Consider the following 25,710-nt stretch of genomic DNA (forward strand, 5'->3'; position numbering starts at 1 on the left):
CAGGAGCTGTGAGAGTGGCTTTGCTGTCAACTCTGCCGCTGGGCCAGAGGGCCTCCTCGGCAGTCCGGCAACACAGCAGGTGGAGGAGACAGGAGGCCTGGCCACTTGGGCCCCTGGGGAGCTGACGCTCTCTGAGGAGCATGAAGGGTCACCCAACACCAGAGGACCGGGGTGCGGCAGGACCACTGTGCAAGCCATTCCAGGTGATGGAGGTGAGCTTTTGGCAGGTGTTTCACCCGGGAGACCTTAGAGCTTAGTGGGCGAGGAAGGTTTCACAAGTGACCTGGTCTACAGCGAGTGTACCGATGGGGAAACGGAAGCCCAGAAAGAAGGGGACTTTCCTGGGCCACATGCTGGGGCTGGGGGCGGACTAGACCAGAGGAATGCAATGTTCTTTCCATTTCCCGGGTGCCCTGGTTCTCTCAGTGACTGAAATTATGAAGGGTTTATCTGTGTGAGACTGGTCTGCTGAGGGACCTTTTTGCTTTCAGTCAACCCTGTGATGTCTTGAGAATTTCCCTCTGAACAGAGACCTGTCGTATCTTCTTGATAATAAGAATAGGCCAATCCATCATCTCTACCAACAGAACATTCTGCACCCCAAATTTTGGTTTCTGTGCCCCAGTCCAATGCCTACATCTATATGGATAACCCATACCAGCCATCTCTACCTCTTTTATGAGGGTAATTCAATATCCTCATTGAATTTAAAGATATTAAAAGATAGCTTATTTTGGTGTAAAATATTTTTGAAATTCATGCATACAAGGGTCTTCAAGAAGTTCTTGGAGGAACCGGTGCTGTGGCATAGTGGGTAAAGCCTCTGCCTGCAGCACTGGCATCCCATATGGATGCCAGCTCAAATCCTGACTACTCTACTTCCCATTCAGCTCTCTGCTATGGCCTGGGAAAGCAGTGGAAAATGGCCCAAGTGCTTGGGCCCCTGCACTCACATGGGAGACCTGGAAGAAGCTCCTGGCTCCTGGCTTCAGATTGGCCCAGCCAATCCAGCTGTTATGGCTATTTGGGGAGTGAACGAGCAGATAGAAGATTCTCTCTCTCTCTCTCTCTCTCTGTCTCTCTCTCTGCCTCTGCTTCTTTGAAACTCTGTCTTTCAAATAAATACATAAATCTTAAAGAAAAAGTTCTTGGAAAGTCCATATTGTGAAAAGCTATGTGAAGATTTTAAAGTTTTCTTTATCAGAATAAACTGTCTTAATTCCATTTTCCATGAACTTTTTGAGGTATCCTGATATACATCATATTTTTCCATGTCATTTGTGATAGGCTTTTTTTTCTCCATTGTATGTACCAAAGTTTATTAATAATCTAGAGGTCAGTCCTTAGGTTTTTTAAGTTTTTTATTTATTTATTTATTTTGACAGGCAGAGACAGAGGGACAGAGAGAAAGGTCTTCCTTTGCCGTTGGTTCACCCTCCAATGGCCGCCACGGCTGGCGTGCTGTGGCCAGCGCACCGTGCTGATCCGAAGGCAGGAGCCAGGTACTTATCCTGGTCTCCCATGGGGTGCAGGGCCCAAGGACTTGGGCCATCCTCCACTGCACTCCCTGGCCACAGCAGAGAGCTGGCCTGGAAGAGGGGCAACTGGGAAAGAATCTGGCGCCCCAACCGGGACTAGAACCCAGTGTGCCGGAGCCGCAAGGCGGAGGATTAGCCTATTGAGCCGTGGTGCTGGCCTATTCCTTAGGTTTTTAAAAATTCTGTTTCTTGACACATGTCCTAGCTTGTTGCAACCAATACCAGACAGGAAGTGATACACAATAGTCTCCTCTCCTGATTTTCAGGGATCTGTGCCTAGAGTTTTCTGATAAGTGGGTGTGGCTGGAATTACATATTCTTCGTCTTGTTAAGGATTTTTAAAAATTACATTCCTTTTAGGCATTTATTAAGATGATCACATTTTTTCTTTTTTATTAAAGCAATAAGTTATAAAAATAGATTTTCTGATCTTGAATCAGCCTTGTTGTCATCATGAGATATTTTTCCTTTAAATGTATTGCTTGAATTGATTTGCCAATATTCAACTTGATATTTTGGCAAATAGATTTATATTCTGCTTTTTCTGTGTACAGTAAATGTTTGTGCTTGGCTCAGTATCTTAAGTCACTTCTGGTTCAAACCCCAGCTACTCTGCTTTCAATCCAGCTTCCTGCTAACGTGTATCCTGAGAGTATCCTCAAGTATTTGGTTTCCTGCCACCCACACGGGGGACCTGGATGGAGTTCTGGTCTCATGGTTTTGGCCTGGCACAGCCCTGGCTGTTGCAGGCATTTGGGGTATGAATCAGTGGACAGCAGAACTTTGCCTTTCAAATAAAGTGAAAATATTAAATAAAAAGTTTTTAAAAAGCAAATGATATAAACAATAAAAGATTTGGTATGAATTCTATTTTAGATTTGTGAAACAAATTAGGGAACATTTCAGTTTTTTGTGCCATGGAATTACCTAAATACCATAGGAGTAATATAGTACCTGAAGCTTAAAGCAGTTCACCTGGGGGGCCAGCACTGTGGTACGGTGAGTTAAAGCTGTGGCCAGCAGCGCTGGCATCCCCTATGGGTGTCAGTTCGAGTCCCTGCTGCTCTACTTCCTATTCAGCTCCTCACTAATGCACTTGGGAAAGCAGCAGAGGATGGCCCAAGCCCTTGGGTCCCTGCACCCAAGTGGGAGACCCAGAGGAAGCTCCTGGCTCCTGGCCTTGGATTGGCTCAGCTTCAGCCCTTGTGGCTATTTCAGAAGAGGACCAGAGGCTGGAAGGCCTCTCTCTATATATATCTCTCTCTGTAACTCTGTCTTTTAAATAAACAAAATAAATCTTAAAAAAAAAATTCACCTGTAAAACTATGTGGGTGTGGTACCTATTTGGAAGGGTTTTTTTTTTTATTAATTTATAAAGATGGTTTAGTTATATTTTCCTTTAATTTTGAAAGGCAGAGTTAGAGAAAGAGAGAGAGAGAGAGAGAGAAATCTTACATCTACTGGTTCATCTCCACAAATGGCTCCAACAACCAGCGTTGGCCCAGACCAAAGCCAGGAGCCAGGAGCTTCTTCCAGGTCTCCCACGTGGGTGCAGGGGGCCAAGCACTTGGGCCTCCACTTTTAGCAGGGAGTGGGATCAGAAGTGGTGCAGCCGGGACCCAAACCAGCGCCCATATGGGATGCTGGCATCACACGGCTTCACCCCTGTGCCACAGCATGGGCCCCTCCGGAGGTTATTTTAAAAACAGCATTTATAGGCTTTCCCATTTTTACATGTTCTTTCTTTCCTCAAAATAGTTTGGTAATTTATATTTTTCTTTCTTTCCTTCTTCCCTCCCCCTCTCCTTTTTTTTTTTTTTTTTTTTTTTTTTTTTTTTTTTTTTTTTGACAGGCAGAGTGGACAGTGAGAGAGAGAGACAGAGAGAAAGGTCTTCCTTTGCCGTTGGTTCACCCTCCAATGGCCGCCGCGGCCGGCGCGCTGCGGCCGGCGCACCGCGCTGATCCGATGGCAGGAGCCAGGAGCCAGGTGCTTTTCCTGGTCTCCCATGGGGTGCAGGGCCCAAGCACTTGGGCCATCCTCCACTGCACTCCCTGGCCACAGCAGAGGGCTGGCCTGGAAGAGGGGCAACCGGGACAGAATCCGGCGCCCCGACCGGGACTAGAACCCGGTGTGCCGGCGCCGCTAGGCGGAGGATTAGCCTAGTGAGCCGCGGCGCCGGCCCCCCTCTCCTTCCTCTTCCTTCTTCTTCCCCTTCCTCTTCTTAAGGTTTGTTTATTTATTTGAAAAGCAGAGTTACAGAGAGGGAGAGACAGAGAGAGAGACATCTTTCATCCTCTGGTTCACTTCCCAAATGTCCGCAACAGCTGGAGCTGGGCTGATCTGAAGCCAGGAGCCAGGAGCTTCATCCAGGTTTTCTACATGAGTACAGGGGCCCAAGCACTTAGGCCATCTTCTACTCTTTTCCCAGGCCATTAGCAGGGAGCTGGATCAGAAGAGGAGCAGTCAGGTCTCGAACTGGCACCCACAAGGGATGCCGGCATTGCAGGTGACAGCTTAACCTGCTATGCCACAGCACCGGCCCTGGTAATTTATGTTTTTCTAAAAAATTGCCTATTTTAATTCAAATATTGAAACTCCTTTAGAATCTGTCATTATGTTTCTTTTCTAATTTCCATAACTGTTTGTGTTTATTTCCCTCTTTTTTCCCAACATGGGGGACTATGATTTCTTTGTCTCGATTGTTGATCCTTTTTAAGGGATTTGCCCTTGGATTTATTTATTAATTCTACTTTGTGTGCATGAGCATGTGTGGCATGGCACATATGTGTCTGGGTGTTTAATTCCTTAACATCTGTTTTTACCCCTTTTATCTATTTTATTAGATTTAATTGTTTTCATGCCACTGTTTTGAGCTGAACAATGAGTTTATTTTCATGTTTTTCTTATTTTAAAAACTAAAGTATTTAATCCCAAGTGTTTTTCTCCAAGTGCAGGTTTAGCTGCACCCCAAAAGCCATTTGAGCATTGTATTTGAACATGAGTAACAATAAGGTTGGATCTAGATTTTTCTGTTTGCAATCTTTTCCATCAAATTCCTCAGCTGTTAGATCATTTTCTTCTTGACTATTTCAGAGAACTCCGATGCAACTTAAATAAAACTTATTTTTCTCCCGTTCTGATGAGCCTGTGAAAGTTGTCTTGTCTTCACCTGTAGCACATAGCTGGAGCCTAGTGAATCGATACTGACTAGCTGCAACATTTCACCAGATTGCATCAAAGAACACTTCTCATTCATTTAATTTTGCCTGGTAGTCTATAAGGCCTTTTGATCTGAAAACTGCAGTGTCTGTTCAGTTCCGAGGCATTGTATTGTAATTTTTCTTTGATTCTTGCTTCTCCATCTGCTGTGTTCTTTCTCTTTGGTATTCCTAGTAATATCTGGATTCATCATTGGAGTCACTTTTAATTTCTCTCGTCGTCTTTCAGTTCCTGGAGCACGCCTTGTGTTTGTCTTCCAACTCACAGAGATGCAGGCTCTGTGGATTTAAAATTCAGCAATTGTGCTTCACAGTTCAAAGCAATCTTTTCTCATCTAGCGCCTTTCCCTTTCTCACAGATGTGAGCGGCACGTCTGTGTCTGCCTGCTGTGACACCGACACTCACTCTGTCTTGCTGGAATTGGTTTTTCTTTCGGCTGCTCTGACACCATGCCCGCCTGGTCTCCTGCTGCCTGACGGCCAGTCCCTTTCAGCCTCCTCTCTGGGCAGCTCTGAAGTCTGGAAACACGTCGATACTCGGGCCTGGGCCCTCTTCCTTTGCCCGTCCGCACAGTCTCTGCAGCGACCTGATGCCGAGTCGCAGCCTCCGACAGCCGCTCTCCGCCGATGGCCGCCAGATCTGTGTCTTGCCCGATCCCTGTGACTTGCCCGGCTCCACCTGAACAGCTCCCCTTCGCGATCTAGCTGGAAGATCTCCGGCTTGGCATGGGTAAAGCCAACTCTTGATTCTCCCTTCCTAACCAATCTCTCCCCCCCGTCCTTTCATTTTCACTGAAGAGCTCAAACACTCAAGACAGAAATACAGACGGCACCCCCTCCTGCCTTTCTCTATGGCCCCGGCTGGTCTTCACGCAGGGCCTGTTCGTTCTATCTGCAAAACGTGTCCTGCGCTCCAGTCCTGAGCTTGCCGCCTCTCTCAAGCGCGCTGACCTGGTCCTGGTCGTGGCGATGGCGCCCTGGCAGGTCCTTGCACATCTCCTCCTGTCCCACCGCAACCTCCTCTTTATGCAGAAACCACAACGATCTTTACAAAACACAAGTCAATGCAGAAAGTGACATGACTGAAATGCAAACTTTCCTAAAAAGACGCAAACTGCTGGAACTGGCTCAAGAACAGATAGAAAATCAGAACAGGCTATCCTAAGCAAAGGCACTGAATTTTAAAGAAGGAGCCCAGGTTTCCTCACTGGCGAATTCTTCCAGATGCTCAAAGCATAATTCACACCAGTGGTTCACAAATTCTTCCCCAAAACGAGAACATTTCGCACTTCACTCCTTGAGGCCGGTAGTATCAGATACCCAAGTCAGACACACACGGAACGAAAGGAGACGGCGGCGGCTGGCGTGGTGCAGTGGGTTACGCTGCCGCTTGTGTTGCTTTAGCATCCCACATCAGAGCACTAGCTGGAGTCCTCGCTGCTCTCCTTCCCACCCAGCTTCCTGGGAAAGCAGTGGAAGGCGGCCCAAGTACATGGGTCCCTGCCACCCATGTGGGAGATCTGGATGGAGTGCCAGGCCCCTGAATGTGGCCTGGCCCGGCCCCCACCATTGCGGCCATTTGAGGAGTGAACTTAGTAGATGGAAGATCACTTTCTCTCTGTCTGTCCCTCTCTCTCTCTGTCACTCTGTCTTTCAAATGAAACTAAAATAAATAAATAAATAGAAAACAGAATAATATCTCTTAAGATATTAGCTCAATAGGCTAATCCTCCACCTGCGGCGCCGGCACCCCGGGTTCTAGTCCTGGTGGGGGCGCCGGATTCTGTCCTAGTTGCTCCTCTTCCAGGCCAGCTCTCTGCTGTGGCCTGGGAGTGCAGTGGAGGATGGCCCAAGTCCTTGGGCCCTGCACCCCATGGGAGACCAGGAGAAGCACCTGGCTCCTCGCTTCAGATCAGCGCAGTGTGCCGGCCACAGCGGCCATTGGGGGATGAACCAACGGAAAAAGGAAGACCTTTCTCTCTCTCTCTCTCTCTCTCTCTCTCTCACTGTCCACTCTACTTGTCCAGAAAAAACAAACAAAAAAGATTCTAGATGTCAAAATCCTCAATAAAATCCTAGGAAAAAAAAAGAATGTAATAACGTAAAAAGCATCATACAGCACGAGCTAGTGAGATTTATTGCAGGAAGGCAAGGTTGGTTCAGTATCTAAAAGTCAATCAATTTAATACACTATATAAATAAATAAAGTATAAAAACCACAGGACCATCTCAACAGAGGCAGAAAAGCATTGGACACCCTTTAATGATAAAAACACCGAAGAAACGAGGAATGGAGAGTAACTTTCTCCCCTTGATAAGGGTGTTTATGAAAAGCCCACAGCTAGGATGATGCACAATAGAAAAACATTGGAAGCTTTTCCACTGGTGTCAGGAACTGGAAAGGAGTGTCCACTCTTGCCATTTCTTTCAATATAATACTGGAGGAAATAGCCAGGGATATTAGCTGAGAAAAACAAACCGAAGGCATCCAAATTAGAAAGCGAGAGAGTAAAGCTAGCTCTACTTGCATGAAAGTAGGCACTAACCAGTATATAGAAAATCTTAAGGGACTGCTAAAAAAAAAAAAACTATAGAGATAGTAAAGGGGTTCATGAAGGTTACAGGATGTAAGATCAGTCTACAAAATTCAGTTGTGTTTCTATACATTTGCAAGCAAGAATACAAAACTGAAATTAAGAAAATAATTCCTTTTACAGTCACATCAAAAAGAAAAAAATCACTGAGAAATAAATTAAAAAAGAAATGCAAGACTGTTTACTATAAAACATCATTGAAAGAAATTAAAATAAATAACTAGAAAAGTTCCTTTTAATAGAAATTAAAAATAAAATAACTAGAAAGCTATTCTATGCTCATGGATTAGAAGACTTGATATTGTTGAGAGACTGCCCAGCTGCTCCCCAAAGTCACATGGGAATGCAAGGAGCTCAAAATTGTCAAAGCAGCCTGAGAAAAGAAGAACAAAGTTGGAGAAATCACAGTTCTTTTTTTTTTTTGGACAGTGAGAGAGAGACACACAGAGAGAAAGGTCTTCCTTTTTCTGTTGGTTCATCCCCCAATGGCCGCTGCGGCCGGCGCACCATGCTGATCTGAAGCGAGGAGCCAGGTACTTCTCCTGGTCTCCCTTGGGGTGCAGGGCCCAAGGACTTGGGCCATCCTCCACTGCACTCCCTGGCCACAGCAGAGAGCTGGCCTGGAAGAGGAGCAACCTGGACAGAATCCGGCGTCCTGACCGGGACTAGAACCCTGTGTGTCAGCACAGCAGGCGAAGGATTAGCCTACTGAGCCACGGGCCGGCCAAAATCACAGTTCTTAATTTTAAATTTCCTACAAAATCACAGCAATTGAGACTCTTGGGTACTGACTGGTGTGAGTATAGAAATATGGATCAAATGGACCAGGATTCAGGACCCAGAAATAAACCTGAACAACGGAGGCCCCTGAACCCCACGGGGCTCCCCTTCTCACTGAGCCAGGGCCAGGAGAGGAGTGGGCAAGCAGTGATGGCAAGATATTCATCCCAGCAGCCATTCTACAGTGTTCTAGAAAGACTGACATTCAAAGTGATTACAGCTCTTTCATTTTTTAATCCGAAATAATTATAGTTTTAAACATTTTGGTCAAAGGACAGCTTCAGTTATCACTAAATTTTGTCAACAGAATGGAGAGAGGCACGGCTCTGACAGGTAATAATGACTGTGCACCGTGTGCCAGGTCCTATCCCAGGCTCTGCTTGTGTTAACTCCTTTAATCCATGGAACAGGCCGATGCAATTGTACAAGTATTACTCTTGTCTTAAATGTGTTTCAGTTTCTGAAGCACAGAGGGGCTTAATACATTGTCCAAGGCCCTACCATCAATGGGTGGCAGCTTGGATCAGAACCCAGGGAGACTGGCTCCTGGGCCTGTATTCCAGGATATCCCAGATCACGAGGCCTTACTTTCTTTGGATTTTTCCACTGAGTGGTCATATTTATGCATTTGAGGGGTGTATGTGTGTGTGAATTCTCGTATGAGAATCTGGGAGTCGGAACAAATTGGGAAGCCTGTACTCACCTGTTAACTCCTTCTCTCCCTCTCTGAAATTATACAAATCAGAAAATCAAATCCTGGAGAGGCACAGTGACTTCCCAAAGTCGCAGTGTGAAAGCAGGGCGGGGAGCTGGAAACCCACACCTGCACTTTTCCCAGCGTCCCCCTCAGTCCTCAGTGAACTCTACACCCGGTTCTAATAGTTGTAGTCTCTCTCTCTCTCCCCCTCCCTCTTTCTCAGCTCAAAGATTCCCAGCCCGAAAGTGCTTGCATGTCCCTTCCCAGTGGAAGTCATCCCTGGTCATAATTCCATCAAGAATCCACCCTTCTCTGTCACTGTCTCTTTCTCTCAAATACATAGATAACTTTTTAAAAAATAAAAGAGAAGAGAGTGCTGTCAAATTACATGTACATGATGATGTCGATGTTCTTAAACTCAGTCGAGAGGCCTGGCAAGATGCTCCATTTATGGTAGTTCCTCTGGGCTAAGCATAGTTACAGTTATCTTCTTCATCCATTTCCCCAATATTCTTTTGGGTCATAGTTTTGGGGGCTGAGAAGTCCTGGACATGGCACTGACATCCGCGTGGCTTCTGGTGAGGGCCTCGTGCTGCTTCAACTCATGGTGGGAAGTGGAAGGGACCACATGGGAGGGAGGAGGGGATGCAGGAGAAAGCTGAGGAGGGCAGGCTCACTCCCGGGAGAAAAGCATTATTTCACTCACGAGGGCTCCGCCTTATGACCGAAACACCTGCCCATACTGCTGCACTGAGGAGGTCGAGTTCTAACCCATGAACTTTGGGGAGATACTGTTAAACCATAGCAAAAAAGGTAGAAGACTCTTAACTTCCTTCTATCATAGCAAACCTGGTTTTCTGCAAGGGACTTTTGCAGTGGGCATAAGGAGCCCAGCCTGGGGTTGGCTCCTGGGAGCTGGAGCTCTGGGCCCAGCCTACTGCAAACAAGTGCGTGTCCTGTGACACTTCAGCATCTTTGGGCCATAGCTGGTTCTCAAATGGTGATGCCGGGTCATCAGCCTGGAGGCAGGGAGCTGAATCAGCCCTGGGACTTGGAGAAGGAGAGAAATGGAAGAAAATGCTTACTAAGTATCAGATCTTTCTAAAGAATTGATGTCTCTTTGTTCATTGACCCATGATTGCACCAAGTGCTGTGCCGGGTGGTGGGAACCAACTCTAAAGCAGACAGACCTGGCTATCTGGGGGATTATAGTGAAGCAGGAAGACAGACATTGGGCAAAAAGTCACCCAAATGCAGAATGACAAAGGTGGCAGTGGGTGACAAGGAAGAGCTATTGTGAGGGAGCTGACCAGCCTGTTACAGGGTTGAAGTTGGACAGGTGAATGAGGACTGGGCCAGCTGAAGGGGGACAAAGCTTCTACGGAAAAGCAACAAGTATAAAGCCCCTGAGTTTGGAAGGAGGTGGGCATGAGCCAGAGACCAAGCCAAAAAGCGAGTGTGAGTGAGATGTGGGGAGCAAGGGCGTCGGGTTTGGTGCTGATGCCGGGAGGGAGGCTGGCTGAGCCTGTTCCTGTGGGCCTGGTCCGAAGCAGAGGTCTTGATCCTAATCTTGGCATTCTTTTATCTTAGAATATGAGCTCCACTGACCCAGGTCTTCTGCTCTGGACAATCTGATTTATCAGATTCAACAAATCCAATAAACATCCAGTGTGCTCAGGCCTAGGCCTTGTCCCCATCCCCCTGGCCCCTGTCTGGGGAGAGAGCAGCTGCAGGGGCAGACACTTTATTAAGTGACTCAGCAGTGAGACAGGGTGAGCTGTACAAGCAGGGCAGGGGCTGACGTTCCGCAGCGGATCTGACAGTTATGGGAACGTGTCGTGTTACTGGCTGCATCTTTGTAATGCCTGTCATAGCCATGTAGGAGGGTTTCCAAGAAAAAAAAAACAATTTAAGCTGAGCCTTAAACAATGGTAAGAGTTTTTATTTTCAAGACATATATTTTTTCCAGTGTAAAAATATACACCCCTAAAAGAAGACTGGGGAAATGGATGAAGAAGATAATTGTAACTATGCTTAGCCCAGAGGAACTTCCATAAATGGCCTAGGGAGCATCTTGCCAGGCCTCTCGACTGAGTTTAAGAACCTCAACATCATCGTGAACATGCAATTTGACAGCACTCTCCTCTTCTATTTTTTAAAGAGTTATCTATGTATTTGAGAGAAGGAGACAGGCACAGAGAAGGGGAGGATTCCCATTTGCTGGTTTATTCTCAAAATGTGCAACTGTTACTGCTGGGCCAGAGCCAAAGCCATGAGCTGGGGACTTCATCCAGACTCCTGCGTTGGTGGCAGGAAGCAGACTACTTGAGCCATCACTGCTGCTTCCCAGAGTCTTCAAGAGCAGGAAGCTGGGGTCAGGAGCCAGAGCGGGGAATCGAACCCAGGTCCTCTGATGTCTCCAGCACTCAGCTAAGTGCCTACCTTGGCTCCCTCTTCTTTCATTTCACATGTCAAGGGGCTTTTTCTCAGTTATTACATGTTATTGAAACATGGTATTTAATGACTACTCAATGTTCTATTCTTTGGATTTGTATAACCACCTCATTAGTCATTTTGGTAGTTCCCAAATGTAGTCTGTCTTGTTGCCAGTAACACAACACAACAGACAGGGTAAGTTATAAAGAAAGGGGGTCTATTTTAGTTCATGATTCTGGAGGTGCAAGGTCAAGGTGCTGTACTTTTTTTTTTAAGATTTATTTGAAAGGCAGAGTTACAGAGAGGCAGAGGCAGAGAGAGAGAGAGAGAGAGAGAGAGAGAGAGATCTTCCATCTACCGGTTTACTCCCCAAATGGCTGCAATGGTCAGAGCTGGGCTGATCCAAAGCTAGGAGCCAGGAGCTTCTTATGGGTCTCCCACATGGATGCAGGGACCCAAGCTCTTGGGCCATCTTCTACCATATTCCCAGACCATAGCAGAGAGCTGGATCAAAATTGGAGCAGCTGGGACTAGAACCAACGCCCATATGGGATGCCAGCATTGCAGGCATTGGCTTTACCCACCTCATCACAGTGCCAGCCCCTGCATTTATTTTTTAAAATTTATTTATTTATTTGAAAGGCAGAGTGATAGGGAGAGGGAAAAAGAGAGAGGGAGGGTAGAGAGAGAGAAAGAGGGATAGAGAGAGAGAGAGAAGAAAGAGGAATCTTCCACCTACTGGTTCACTCCCCAAATGTCTGCAACAACCAAGCCTGGGCCAGACAAAAGCCAGGAGCCTAGAACTCCATCACCCACCACATGGGTGGCAGGAACACCAAGTATTCAGGCCATCATCTGTTGCCTCCCAGGTGCATTAGCAGGAAGCTGGATTAGAAGCAGAGGTGGGGTTTAAACCCAGGCACTCTCATATGGGATGGGAGTATCCCGTGCAGCAGCTTAACCCACAGCACCACTACACCAAAGGGGCTGCGTTTCATGATGCCCTTCTTGCCGACAGAGTCCCAAGGCAGCACAGGGAATCGTACAGCAAGAGACAAGCATGTGCGCCTCTTCTCATCTCCCTCCCTCTTTTTATAAAGCCACCAGAATGCGATCATGGGGCCTCCACCCCAGTGACCTTAACTAATCCCAATCCAAAGCCCATCTCTAAACACCATCGTCGGATTAAGCTTCTGTGCTCTTAATCCCTCCCTCACAACGGGGGATGACACGTCAGCACATGAGGCCTTGCGGGGCACTCAAACCACATCCAAACCCCAGCAGTTGCTGTTATGAACGGCAGTAAAATGAGCATCATTTCCTTAGGGCAGAGTCTGCGGAGCCGAATTGCTGGGTCAGAGGCCGTGAGCACTTCCGCGGCTTTGCGCACTTGTTGGCCAATCACTCTCCCTCTGGCAGTGTAGGAATCCCTCTCTCTCACTGCACACTTGCCAACACTGTTTCTCCCTTGCATCTTTGCCCCTCTGATGGAGGGGGACAACACCCTCTTGTTGCTTTCTTTCATTAAGGATGGGTCTGACCTCAACCTGCAGAGACCAAGGCATGGGGAGCTGGGGGAAGGGCAGTGGAGAACAGTTTGAGGACAGGCTGGCATGGCCTCTCCGAAGCAGCTCTGTGGAAGTGTCTGGAATGTTTGCGGGGATCCCAGAGTAGCTGCCTCCTGTCATTGCTGGCTTGAGCACCAAGTGCCGCCCCGGCTCAGGACACCTGCACTCGGAAGGAGAGCAGCTGCCTGAGGCAACTGCTTGCCCCAGGAGGAGCTTGGGAGCAGCATTGTCCTCCTAAAGGACAGATGCCCACTCTGCCCAGGGTCTGCAGTGAGAGAGGGAGTCTGCTCTCATCATCTCTGGGAAGAGCGACAGAGGGGCAAGTGGGAGTGGGGAACGATGGAGAGTCCTTGGGAGGCACCATCAAAAGTGGGCCTCTGTATGCAGCGGGAGATGGCCTGCAGTGGTTCAGCCTTTCTGGAGGGCAGTTGGGAACACACCTCACACTGTACAGTAAGACTCATATTTAACTCAACAATTTTACTGATGAGTGTATCAGAGGGGCTGGCACTGGGGCACAGTGGGTTAAGTGGCTATTTGCTATGCCAGCATCCCATACTGGAGTGCTGGTTCTGGTCCCAGCTGCTCCACTTCCAGTCCAGCTCCCTGCTAATACATCTCAGAAAAGCCATGGAGGATGGCCCAGCCTTGGTCATTGCAGACACTTGGGGAATGAGCAAGCAGATGGAAGACCTCCCTGCTCCTTGGGTACTCTGCCTTTCAAATGAAAATATAAAGCTTTTTTTTTTTTTTTTTAAGAAATGTGTTGGAGGAAATAAAAGGATAAGAATGCAAAACTGTGCGAAGAAGGAAGTGTACAGAGGGAAGTATTAGCCTAGTAGGGTAAGCCTACGCCTGCGGCACTAGCATCCCATTGGGCACTGGTTCATGTCCCAGGATCCAGCTCTCTGCTGTGGCCTGGGAAAGCAGTAGAAGATGGCCCAAGTGCTTGGGCCCCCGCATCCAGCTCCAGCTGTTGCGGCCGTTTGGGGAGTGAATCAATGGATGGAAGAATTTTTTCTCTGTTGTCCCTCTGTCTGTCTGTAACCCTACCTCTCAAAAAATAAATAAAATCTTTTTTAAAAAGTCTTTTAAAAACGTCTTTAAAAAAAGTGTATGGAAGGGGCTGGCATGGCGTAGCTACTTGTAGTAAGAGCATCCCATATGGTTGCCGGTTTGAGTCCCAGCTGCTCCACTTCTAATCCAACTCCGTGCTAATGTGCCTGGGAAAGCAGCAGAAAATGGCCCAGTGCTTGGGCCCCTGCACCCACCTGGAAGAAGCTCCTGGCTTCAGCTTGGCCTAGCCCTGGCCATTGTGGCCATTTGGGGAATGAACTAGTGGATGGGAGACTTCTATCTTTCCCTCTCTCTCTCTGTAACTCTGCCTTTCAAATAAATAAATATAAATTTAAAAAAAAGTTTAAGGTAATTGGAATAAAAAAATAAGCTTATTTTGCTGCAAATATTTTTTCAATTCCATGTGCAGTTTTTTCATAATTCACATTTCCCATGAACTCTATGAAGATACCTTTTTTTTTTAAAGGTGTAGCAGTATTTTTTTTTTAAGATTTTATTTATTTGTTTGAGAGGTAGAGTTACAGACAGCAGGAGGGAGAGACAGAGAGAAAGGTCTTCCGTCCGCTGGTTCACTCCCCAAATGGCCGCAATGGCCGGAGCTGTGCCGATCCAAAGCCAGGAGCTTTCTCTGGGTCTCCCACATGGGTGCAGGGGCCCAAGGACTTGAGCCAGGTCATAGCAGAGAGCTGGATTGGAAGAGGAGCAGCCAGGACTAGAACTGGCACCCATATGGGATGCTGGCACTGCAGGCGGAGGATTAACCTACTGTGTCACAGCACTGGCCCCTGAAGATGCCTCTTATACATGAACTTCAAATTTTTTGCACCAAAATAAGCTCATATTTTAATTTTTTTTATTTGACAGATAGAGTTAGGCAGTGAGAGAGAGAGACAGAGAGAAAGGTTTTCCCTCTGTTGGTTCACCCCTCAAATAGCCGCTACAGCCCGAGTTGCGCTGATCCGAAGCCAGGAGCCAGGTGCCTCCTCCTGGTCTCCCATGCGGGTGCAGGGCCAGAGCACCTGGGCCATCCTCCACTGCACTCCCAGGCCACAGCAGAGAGCTGGCCTGGAAGAGGGGCAACCGGGACTAGAGCCTGGCACCCATATAGGATGCCGGAGCAGCAGGCAGAGGATTAACCTAGTGAGCCATGTCACCGACCCCTCATATTTTAATTTCATTGCTCCTTGAACTTTGCGAAGTACCCACCTATGTGGATGCTCCCACCTTCTGGAAGCCTTCACGTCTTTTCTGTTCTGGGTATTCTGTCTGTCTGTCTGTGCATCCACTCCCACAACAGCTGTGGGTAGATGTCAACTTTCATCTGTGGAAACAGAGGCTCACGGTCCAACGACTTGGGCAAGATTTGAACCCGGGTCTGCCTGCTCCACGCCCGTCCTCAGCCCTTCTCAAGTCCTCGACACAGCTCACCGTCTTCTGTCCCCTCTAGACTGAGAACTTGGGCAACAGGGACCGTTTCCAATTCAAGTCTGGACCTTCAGGGGCTAGATTAGTGCCCAACACAGGGCAGAGGCTCAAGATAAACTTGGATGGGTTGAAATATAGTGTGTTTGTGGGCATATTAATAAACTGCTCACTGGAAGCACTGAAGGGGAAGATCAGCAGGAGTCTCTGGGCAGTGGCAGGAAAGGAGACTTCCTCTGCCCTCGCTGGCGGACTCTGGGCCCACCTCCTGAGCCAGCTTGTTAATTATCCAATGACCCCAACCTGGGCGCGCATGCATGCATGCGTTTGCTATGCAGGCACTCCAGCTCCCCCCACCTGCGACTCTCTTAAGAGGGGCGTGGGCTCCTTTCATCCCAGCCTGGAGAGGCCCATACTTCCCCACCTGGGCTTCCCCCGGGGCAGGGCCAGGCCCGAGTGTGCTCACGTGTGTGCACTTGAGCCCAGCGTGCCGTCTTCTCAGAGCTCACCCGGCCAGACGCACGGCTCTCCTCTCCGCTAATGCAATTTATATGTCTGAGCATGAACAGCGGATTTGTGAGCCTTCAAGGCGACGGCTTTGGAAATCACCGCGCCGGGCTGGGCTTTTTAGGAGACTTGGGAGGAATTATTTCCAGTGGTGCCGAGGCTCGTCTTGGACAGAAGCAGGGCATGTTCTGGGCTCTGAAACCTGTACCCACTGCACATCCTCCTCCAAGCCCTTCCCAGGGTTCCTTTTAAAACAATGGAGCTGCACAGGGCGATGGAATAAGGCTCCTTTAACAGGGTTAGCTCCTTAGGGAGGTGGGGAGGGAAGGCGTCATTCAGGGCTGGGTTCACAGCCGGCCCTGGGTGCTCTCAGGTTGGGGTGGGATGACTGGGGGTTGGGGTGGGGAAATCGGTACACTTTATAGTCTCTGGATCTCAGCTCCCCCCACCCCCCTATGAAGCTGAAACAGATAGCTAGTGGGCACCGGGAGGTGGTGTCTCACATTGCAGACTTTCATGTCCCCTGTGTGGCCTCGGGCAAGCTACTTCCCCTCTCTGAGTCTTGTTTCTGTTACTGCAAATTTGGGGATAACGCATAACTCCCCTGCAGGATTTTTTTTTCTGAGAGGTAGAGTTACAGACAGAGAGAGAGGGGTCTTCCATCTGTTGGTTCACTCCCCAAATGGCTGCAACAGCCGGAGCTGTGCCGATCCAAAGCCCCGGGCCAGGTGCTTCTACCCGGTCTCCCATGTGGGTGCAGGGGCCCAAGGACTTGGTCCATCTTCCACTGCTTTCCCAGGCCATAGCAGAGAGCTGGATTCAAAGAGGAGCAGTTGGGATGTGAACTGGCGTCCATGTGGGATGCCGGCAACCACAGGCAGAGGCTTAGCCTACTGCACCACAGCACTGGCCCCTGCAGCAGTGTTTTGACCTCAGTTATTGGTTGTCTTCCACCTGCCCGTCCCTATGCAGATGTTGCCCTGCGGAATCAAGTTCCAGCCGCCCAGTGCTCCCTGCTTCCGGCATTTCTCGCGTGTCGTTATCCGTCTTCCTCCCTCCCAAGACACGGATCGCTGTCATAGTGGATTTTGAAAAGGATGACTTCTTGATCTAGTTGAGGAAAGAACTCTAAGAGAAAGCAAGCTAGCGGCCGTGGAGTTCCGCGCCGTTCTCCTATGAGCCACAGCGGCTGAGCAGCCAGGACATTCTCTCTCTTCGTGATTTCCCTGTCCTGCGTTGTGGGCCTGGAAAATGATAGATGCCTGAAATTGATTAGGGTAATCGATGCTGTGTGGAGCATTTGCACGAGATGGATGTTTCATCTGCCAGATGTGAGCGTTGGCAACGGCTTGCTTGTTTATAAAACCCCTGAGATCCCATTTGTATCAGTGACTAATGTTTGTGCGCAGAGCTGTTTGCAGAGTTTCAGAAATGCCTATTTATCCGGCACGTCCACCTTCCTGCTTTACTTCCCCATTCATCACGAGCCGGCGGCGCGCCTCTACATTACAGAATCAGGGTTTTATTAAATCGCCTTTCTCCTTGACCTCCGTGATATATGGGGGTGGTTTTACTTTGCGTTTGCAGCTGGCCTCCCGTCTCGCCGCCTCCTCTAATTCAGGATTCACATGTGGCCGCCGTCCACTCCCGAGGCTCTGGCTATGTCACTGTCCCTGCCATTCGAGCTCTAATCCCCTCGAGTGGCACCTAGAATCCTCCCCAGTCTGGTCCTTCCTACTGTACGTCTTACCAAAGACCCCAGCCCGGACAGCAACGTTCCAGTTGTAAGTGACAGAAACTCAAGCTGATGAGTTATACCCATGGGTATTTACTGAAATGGACCACACAAGACCCAGAATTGAACCAGTCCGGCTCTGGGGATCTCGGAGACTGGAGCCAGGGTCTCCCACGCCTTTGGCAACTGCCGTCTGTCCACTTCTGCTTGTCTTGTGAGCTGCTGCGTTCCCTCCCACAGAGAGGTTAATGCTGCCCACTGGGCAGCCTCACTCTACGTGGAAAAATGTGTGCTTCTTCCCCACTGTGTGAGGGGAGGGAGGCTGAGTGCCTAGCTCGGGTCACGTGCAGCCCTGGACCAATGAGAGTCATGGGAGCCATGGTTGACCCAGCTGAAGTCACTGGCCCCCACTGCAGCCAGGAGGGGAGGGCACAGAAGTATACTGGGCAGTCAGGGTTGTAGCTGCCAGCCCTTCCCTGCGCCCCCGGCCACAGCGCCTGTCGCATTCAGTGCTCACCGGACATCCAGGCTCTGCACTGGGCTCCCAGCCTTTCTCCAGCCCAGCTCACAGCCTGGAGGAAGCAGGTCCAAGCAGATCATTACCGTGCAGGGAGCAGAGAGTGATGACTGAGACAGGCTCAGCACACGTCAGAACTCAGGCAGAAGCTCTCCCAAAACCTGTTAGGTCCAGGAACTTTCTGGAAGCCAATACCTGTCTTTGAGTGAGGTGGGCATGCCAGGGGCACCCCAGCATGAAGGTGAGGTGGAGAGTGCAGGAGAGGTGGGCCCAGCTCAGAAATGCCTCAGCCTGGCCTTGGCGCTTGCCCCAGTTCCTATCTTCCACAGAATGGATGGGATCTGAAATTGCCGCACAGTCTCAAGGCCAAGTTCGAAAGTGCTCTTGTCTTTTCAAATCCCTCAGTGGCAAACCACAGCTTTCTTGGGGATTCTGCGGCATCTGGCAGGGCGTTCTGTTGCGGACGCTCACACTCTGCCTGGCTTTCAGTTATGTATTTACACATCTGAGGTCCTCCGTTACATCAAAAGACCCAGGCTCGTGGGCACAGGGCCCTGAACGTCCTTCTCCCTCACACGCAGCGTGGCTCACGCAGGGCCTCACTCAGTGCTCAGAAAATAATGGAGTTGTGATCACTCGGCTAATTGGATGGGAGCTTCCCCCTTGGGAGTCACTAGTGAGATGACACTGGTTTCATGAAAGTAGAAAGAATTTAAAAAATCACCTATCAACATTTTCTCAACATACCCAATTATTATTTTTTTTTGCCAAAACAAAAAGAATTTATGAGTTTTAATGATTATAAAGTTGACAAATATGCATGTGGAAAATGTAAATGATGTATAAAAGCAGAGAGAAAGAATTGTAAATCACACGAGATGCTGTCTCCCAGAGGCAGTGACTGTGAACATTTCAGACAACAACCTTGCAGCCATTTCTCTAGTCATCGAGCTATTGTTAACAGGTAACTTTGAGACAGTAGTAACAAATGCAACAGAAGCTACCCCTCAGAGTAACAAGTTCACACAAATTTAACCATTGAGGAAAATCTGTTTTTCCTCTCAGATAGCCTAAATAGTTCTCTGTGTTCCTTGAGGGATTAAACAAACCCTCAATATTTGTTCTCAAAAGTTCTACTTGCTCCTCTTGTATTGAGATACCTACAATACATTTCACCCTTTAAAGCGTACAAGTCAGGGGGCTGGTGTTATAGCCTGTTAAGCCACCACCTGCGACGCTGTGCATCCCATATGAGCACGGGTTTTGGTCCTGGCTGCTCCACTTCCCATCCAGGTCCCTGCTAATGCGACAGGGAAAACAGCAGATGATGGTCCAAGTGTTTGGGACCCTGCCACCCACATGGGAGGCTGGATGGAAGACTTCTCACTCTCTTTCTGTAACTCTGCTTTTTAAACAAATAAAATCAATTAAAAAAAAAAGTATACAATCCAGTGATGTTTAGTACATGCTCAAGGTTGCACAGCCGGCACCCTGATCTCATTCCAGAACATTTCTATGGCCCCAAAGGAAACCCCTGTCCTGTAGCAGTCCCTTGGCACTGCTCTCCACCAGGCCCTGGTGACCACTGGTCTACCTTCCACGCTTTGGACTTTCACGGAATGCTACACTTGGTGCCTTTTGTGACTGGCTTCTTTCATTTAGCATAATATCTTCAAGATCATTACTTCCGTAGCATGGGTCTGGACTTCATTCCTTTTCAGGACTGAATAACTTTGCATAGTGTAACACCACCTCGTGTTTATCCAGTTATCAGCTGACAGACATTTGCATTGTTTCTACCTCTTGGCTATTACAAATAATGCTACCAACATTTGTGTCAAATTTCTATTTGCACAAATGAGGGGACTTCAGAAAGTTCATGGAAAATGGAATTAAGAGATACATTTAAGGGCCGGTGCTGTGGCGTAGTGAGAAAAGCTGCTGCCTGTGATGCCAGCATCCCATGTGGGCACTAGTTCGTGTCCCGGCTGCTCTATTTCTGATCTTGCTTCCTGCTAATGGCCTGGGAAAAGCAGTGGAGGATGGCCCAAGTGCTTTGGTCCCTGCCACTCTGTGGGGACCTGGAAGAAGCTGGAAGAAGCTCTTGGCTCCTTGCTTAGGCCTGGCCTACCCCTGGCCATTGCAGCCATCTGGGGAGTGAACCAGCAGATGGAAGCTCTCTCTCTCTTTCTCTGTCTGTCCCCCTCTCTGTAACTCTGACTTTCAAATAAATCAGTCTTTTTAAAAAGGATCAATTTATTTTGATGCCCATATTTTTTGAATGCATGCATAGTTTTCTAATAATCGGCATTGTGAGCTTTCTGAAGACCCCTTGTCCTCACCTTTCTTGGGTATATCCCTAGGAGTGAAATATCTGGGTCGTAGGTAACTGTACTTAACATTTTGGGGACCTGCCAAGCACTTTTCCCAAGTGGCTGCAGTGGTTCTCTTTCCCAGGAGCAGTATATAAGAGTCCACTGTCTCCACAGCCTCAGCAACACTTGGTAGGTCTTCCTCTTCGATTCCAGCCGTCCTACTGAGTGTGGGCTAATATTTTGTGGCGGTTTGATGTGCGTTTCCCTAATGACTAATAATGTTGAGTAACTTCCTGTGCTTCTTGGAAATTTGTGTACTTTGTTTGGAGAAATGCCTATTTCTTTATATCCTTTGCCCATTTTATAATGGGGATTTAAAAAAAAAAACACTATTTATTTATTGTCACTTTCTTTGTTAGGCAGAAAGAGAGAGAGAACTCCCATCGCTGGTTCAATCCCTAAATGTTGGCAAGAGCTAGCGATAGTCCAGGCCAAACCCAGGAGCCTGGAACTCAACCCAAGTATCCCACTTGGGTGGCAGGGACCCAAGTACTAGAGCCATCATCTGCTGCCTTCCCAGCGTATGCATTAGCAGGAGGCTGGCATGAGAGCCAGAGCTTGGACTCGAACCCAGGCACTCTGCTGTGGGATGTAGGCATCCCAAGTGGCATCTTAATGGCTGGGCCAATCGTCTGCCCCGGCTGTTGATATTCATTTGTGAAAATGCTCTCCCACTCTCAGGCTTGTCTCCTCACTTTCTTGGCAGTGTTCTTTGAAATACAAAATTTATTTATTTATTTTTTTGACAGGCAGAGTTAGACAGTGAGAGAGAGAGAGAGAGAGAGGTCTTCCTTCCGTTGATTCACCCCCCCAACTGGCCGCTACGGAGATACGCCGATCTGAAATGCAGGTGCAGGCACCCAAGCACTTGGGCCATCCTCCACTGCCTTCCTGGGCTACAGCAGAGAGCTGGACTGGAAGAGGAGCAACCGGGACAGAATCCAGCACCTTGACTGGGACTAGAACCCGGTGTGCTGGTACCGCAGGCGTAGGATTAGCCGAGTGAACCGAGGTGCCGGCCAAAATTTAAAATTTTTGATGAAGCCCAGCTCACCTGCTTTTCTCTCCTGTCAGGGCGTGTCTCACCCCAGGCACTCACAGGTGAGAGTAATTGATTGATGTGACCCACCCCAGCCAAAGCCATCTGGTGCACGAGGACCCCTATGTCCTCCCGGCAGCCTGAGCACCTGCAAATACTGGGATTTCTTTTTATCCAAGTTCCTCCTGTGTTTGCTGTGCAAGATGTTTTGGATCGACATCAGGTCTCACCTTGACCTTGGCTTCTGTGGTGAGGGCTCTGCTGCTGCTCCTTCTGCCTCTGCCTGCTCCTGACCAGGCTCGTCGTCTTGCTCACAGCTGGTCACGTGCTCCCTTTTCTCTCTCTACTTTCAAGCAGTAATATTGAGAGTGGGCTTTGGAGGGATGCAGACCTGGGTCGGGTCTGGCTGGGACATTTGTAAGCTGGAGCCCTTGGAAAGATGAATTTAACGCTATGGTCCTGTTTTCTCAGCTGTCCCGTGCGGATCATTAGATTGTGGTGTTGTATCAGTCCTTTTTCTCTTGCTAACAACACAATGCCACAGGCTGAGCAAGTCGCGAAGAAAGCAGGTTTATTTGGTCTCGAGGTTCTGGAGGTCAAAGGTCAAGGGGCTGCATCTGCTGATGGCCTTCTGGCTGGCAGAGTTCCAGGCGGCATGGGCTGTGTGGCGGGGCGGGGGGGGGATCACACGGTGGCAAGACACGGAGAACACACACGTACACCCGTGTCCTCTGGTCTCTCTCCACCAGGAGCCCATCAGGGGGGCTCCATCCCCTTGACCTTGTCTAATCCCAATGACCTCTCCAAGGCCACACTTCCCAGACCACGTGCAAGCCACAGCGAGTATCTTCTCCAGGTGTTCTTGTGAGGCCCTCGGGAGATGTCACTGACATCTGCTGGCCCCTGGGGTCCCACCACCACCTCAAGCTCAGCCTCAACCAGCCCAGCTCACCATCTGCCCCTGTACTGGCTTCCCTGTCTTCTGCCACCCTGGCCCCCAGCCCCTCCACTTTGGGGTTCTCGCCACCCAGCCTTGCTCTCTGACAACGACGACCTCTCACACGGGTCCAACGTCACCAGAGCCTTTGTGTGCCCAGGTTCTTGTCCTTTCATCGTGGACCCGGCCCTGCCAACCCTTCTTCCAAAATGTTCTTTCCACCACCCCTTCTTCTTCCCACTGTCCCCTGCCCCTGTTCTGGTTTCATCCTCCCTGGACTCTTAACAGAGGGACAGCCCTGATACCACACTGATCCTTGCCTTCGGGTTCAGCCCTCACAGAAGCTAGAATCCCAGGCACCTTTCCTGGCTGCACATCAGCCTGGCAACATACGGGGAGGAGGAAGGATGGGGCCCTGATTCCACAGCAGGCGGGTTGTGGACTTGCCAGGGGACCTGGGCAAACTCTTCATGTTCCATGGACCTCGCTCTTCCCATCAATGGAGTGGGAGGAGGAATCTAAAAGTCTTGCAGGCCCCTGTCAGCTCTGAAGCGTGGTGATTGATCACTTGTGGTCTCTGCCAAAGCCAGGGCTCATTCGTGGGGCTTCCGGGATGTTCTTCCAGCCTCTCAGCCTCCTTCGGCTGACTTGTCTTCCAAGGTGAGCTATCCAGACCCCATTTCCTGTCTCTGACTCACTCTGCTTGGCCGCCCTCATAGCCCATGGCGTGTGTGCATGGAAGTCCACTTGCAATCTGATGGTTGGCAGAGCTTCTGCTCCGGTCTTCCGATCTTTGCAGGGAGCCTTGGCCTCTGCCTCTCCCATTCCACCGCTGATGACCAGTGGGACTTCTCTACAGCATCAGCCTGACCTGTTACTGAGAAACCACCGGCTCTCCAGGGCCCCAGGAAGTGGGGGGCCCCTTGGCGTCCTTTTCAAGGCTCCTGCACCCCTCTTCAGCCTGTTCTCAACCCAAGTGCTCCATGCAGCTGCCCAAAGGAATGGCCCCTCTGTTCTTTGGCTCATCCTGTCTCTTCCGCCTGGATTGTGCCTCTCCCCCTCGCTTCTCTGCCGTGAAATCCCACCCACCCACCCTCCGGGCCTCCCAACAGCCTCTCCTTCCTCAGAAGCTTTCCTTGGGCTCCTCAAAGGAATGCGCTGTTGCCTCTGCATCCCCACTGTGCTGTCAGTCAGCAGAACAGACGCACGTGCCCGCCTCCTCGTGGGACAGAGGCAGAGGCCAGTGCTGACGGAGGCGGGTGCTCAGCACATGGGTGCTACCCAGGACAGGTCTGTAGATTCAGACAATCGCTTCCCTCTGGGTTGCTGGCTTTGCCTCCCTCCCCAGCGGGGCGATCTGAGAGGCCCCTTCCCATCTGCCCAGCACAGACAGATCTTCCTGGAGGGCCAAACCGCATGCGTGCTCACACATTTAAACACGGGCAGGAAGAAGCGAGACCCAAGCACAGAGGCACCTGCTGGCACAGGGAACTTTGGTGGAATTCCCAGCAAACACCCACAGAAGCAAGTGGCAGGTGTTGCCCAAATAGGGTTCCGACTGGCTGAATGAGAAAGCAGAGCTTCTCCGTTCCTGCGCCGGCACCCGAGACCAGGGGGCCCCAGCCCCTCAGCTCATGGACACAAAAGTTGAAGCCGTAAGATCAGCCAGGAAGTCCCAGCAGGACAAAGAAAGAACCCATGGCTCTCTCTCCCGTGGGCCTGGGCTGTGGGGTTTTGTGAGTATAGCTGTCATTCCTAGAGGCTGGAATTCCTGGAACAGGGAGTTTCTGAGAGCTACATGGATAAGATCTGGAAATTGGCACCTAGCTTTGAAATTCCAAGAGGGAAGTCACTGAGAAGGTATGGAGAGAAAGAATGAGATAGGGACAAAGAAACAAGCAGAACAAAAGAAAGAGATAAAGATGAAGAATGATCGAAGACCCACAGACAGGTGGGCGTTTGTCACAGTGATTAACGTGCTGCCTGGGACCCCAGTTCCGTATCAGAATGCCTGGTTCACTTCGGATTCCAGCTGCCTACTTATGCGCACCCTGGGAGGAAGCAGGTGATGGATGGCTCCAGCATCACCTTGCAGGACCTTGCTGTCTGCAGTCTGCATGGGACACCTGCTCCTGATGGCGACCTGACCCAGCATCAGCTGTTGTAGGCACTGGGGGAGTGAACCAGCAGATAGGAGACCTCTATTTGTCTGCATCTCTCTCTGTCTTAAAAAAAGAAGAAGAAGAAGAAGAAAAAGAACAGAAAGACCTATAGACGAAGAGACCAAAAGGGACTCGGGCAGCGATGAACAGGAGGAAGGCCATTGCCACACTGAGAGATGGCGGTTGTGAGGGGTTCTCAGCAGAGCAGAGGGCCCATCAGGTGCAGAGAGCGGGGGAATGGGAGGAGGGTAGATCATCCCATGTCCTGGGAGGAAGGTCCCGTGGTTGGTGAAGGGGAAGAGCTGGGCAGGGGTGAGGCAGGGAGGAGTGGAGATGCTGCCGCCCTCCTACCCTTTCTCCTGTGACTGCTGGGTGAGCAGCCAAGCTTCATGGATTGCTGCGTTCTGAGTGTCGCTCTGGGGAGTGCATGGAGGTGGGCTGATGTGGACTATCACGGAGCACAGGGTCACGGACTCTCACGGAGCATGGTCATGGACTTATCGCGGAGCACGGGGTCACGGACTCTGACAGAACACGGGGTCACGGACTCTCATGGAGCACGGGGTCACAGGGTCACAGACTCTCAGGGAACACAGGGTCACGGACTCTCACGGAGCACAAGGTCATGGACTCTCACGGAGCACGGGGTCACGGGCTATCACGGAGCCAGGGTCACAGGGTCACGGGCTCTCAGGGAGCACGGGGTCGTGGACTCTCAGGGAGCGCAGAGTCATACTCCTTTTCTCCCTTTAGCGCAGAGAGGGGTCTCCCTGTGAGCAGAGCTTCCCAGAGCCCCCAGCGTTTCTGCTTATCTGTGGCTCTGCGTGAGGCCAAAGGAGCATCCTTGACAATGACTTCAGGATACAAAAGCGCCTTGGATCCTTCGGACCCTAAGGGGTTCCTGGAAGGTTGCCGTGCAATCTGGGGACCAATAAAGGTCGGAATCCCCAGGGCCCTTCACAGACGGCCCAGCCAAGCTCTTCTTTCTCCCTTTCCTGGGATCCCCGGCATCCTTCGGGCTCAACACTTCTGGAGGAAGTGCAGGACGAATCCCGGAGGACGACTGCCGGCTGAGCCGCGGTGGACGTGCGCAGGGGCGCTGGCCGC

General features: G+C 49.9%; 2 long non-coding RNA genes across 2 annotated transcripts in view; both read left to right on the forward strand.

Annotated features, from left to right (window-relative positions):
- Positions 1 to 25,710, forward strand: part of LOC108178823 (uncharacterized) — a 63,023-nt gene that overhangs the window by 24,886 nt on the left and 12,427 nt on the right. The window lies entirely within an intron of this gene.
- LOC149128816 (uncharacterized) lies at positions 5,353 to 16,840 on the forward strand. Its single transcript, XR_016224454.1, has 2 exons — positions 5,353 to 5,487; positions 16,811 to 16,840. It is a non-coding gene; the product is annotated as an uncharacterized LOC149128816 (long non-coding RNA).

Source organism: Oryctolagus cuniculus, chromosome 1 (assembly GCF_051225735.1).
Source record: "Oryctolagus cuniculus isolate XC-2025 breed Fujian yellow rabbit chromosome 1, ASM5122573v1, whole genome shotgun sequence".
Lineage (NCBI taxonomy): Eukaryota > Metazoa > Chordata > Mammalia > Lagomorpha > Leporidae > Oryctolagus > Oryctolagus cuniculus.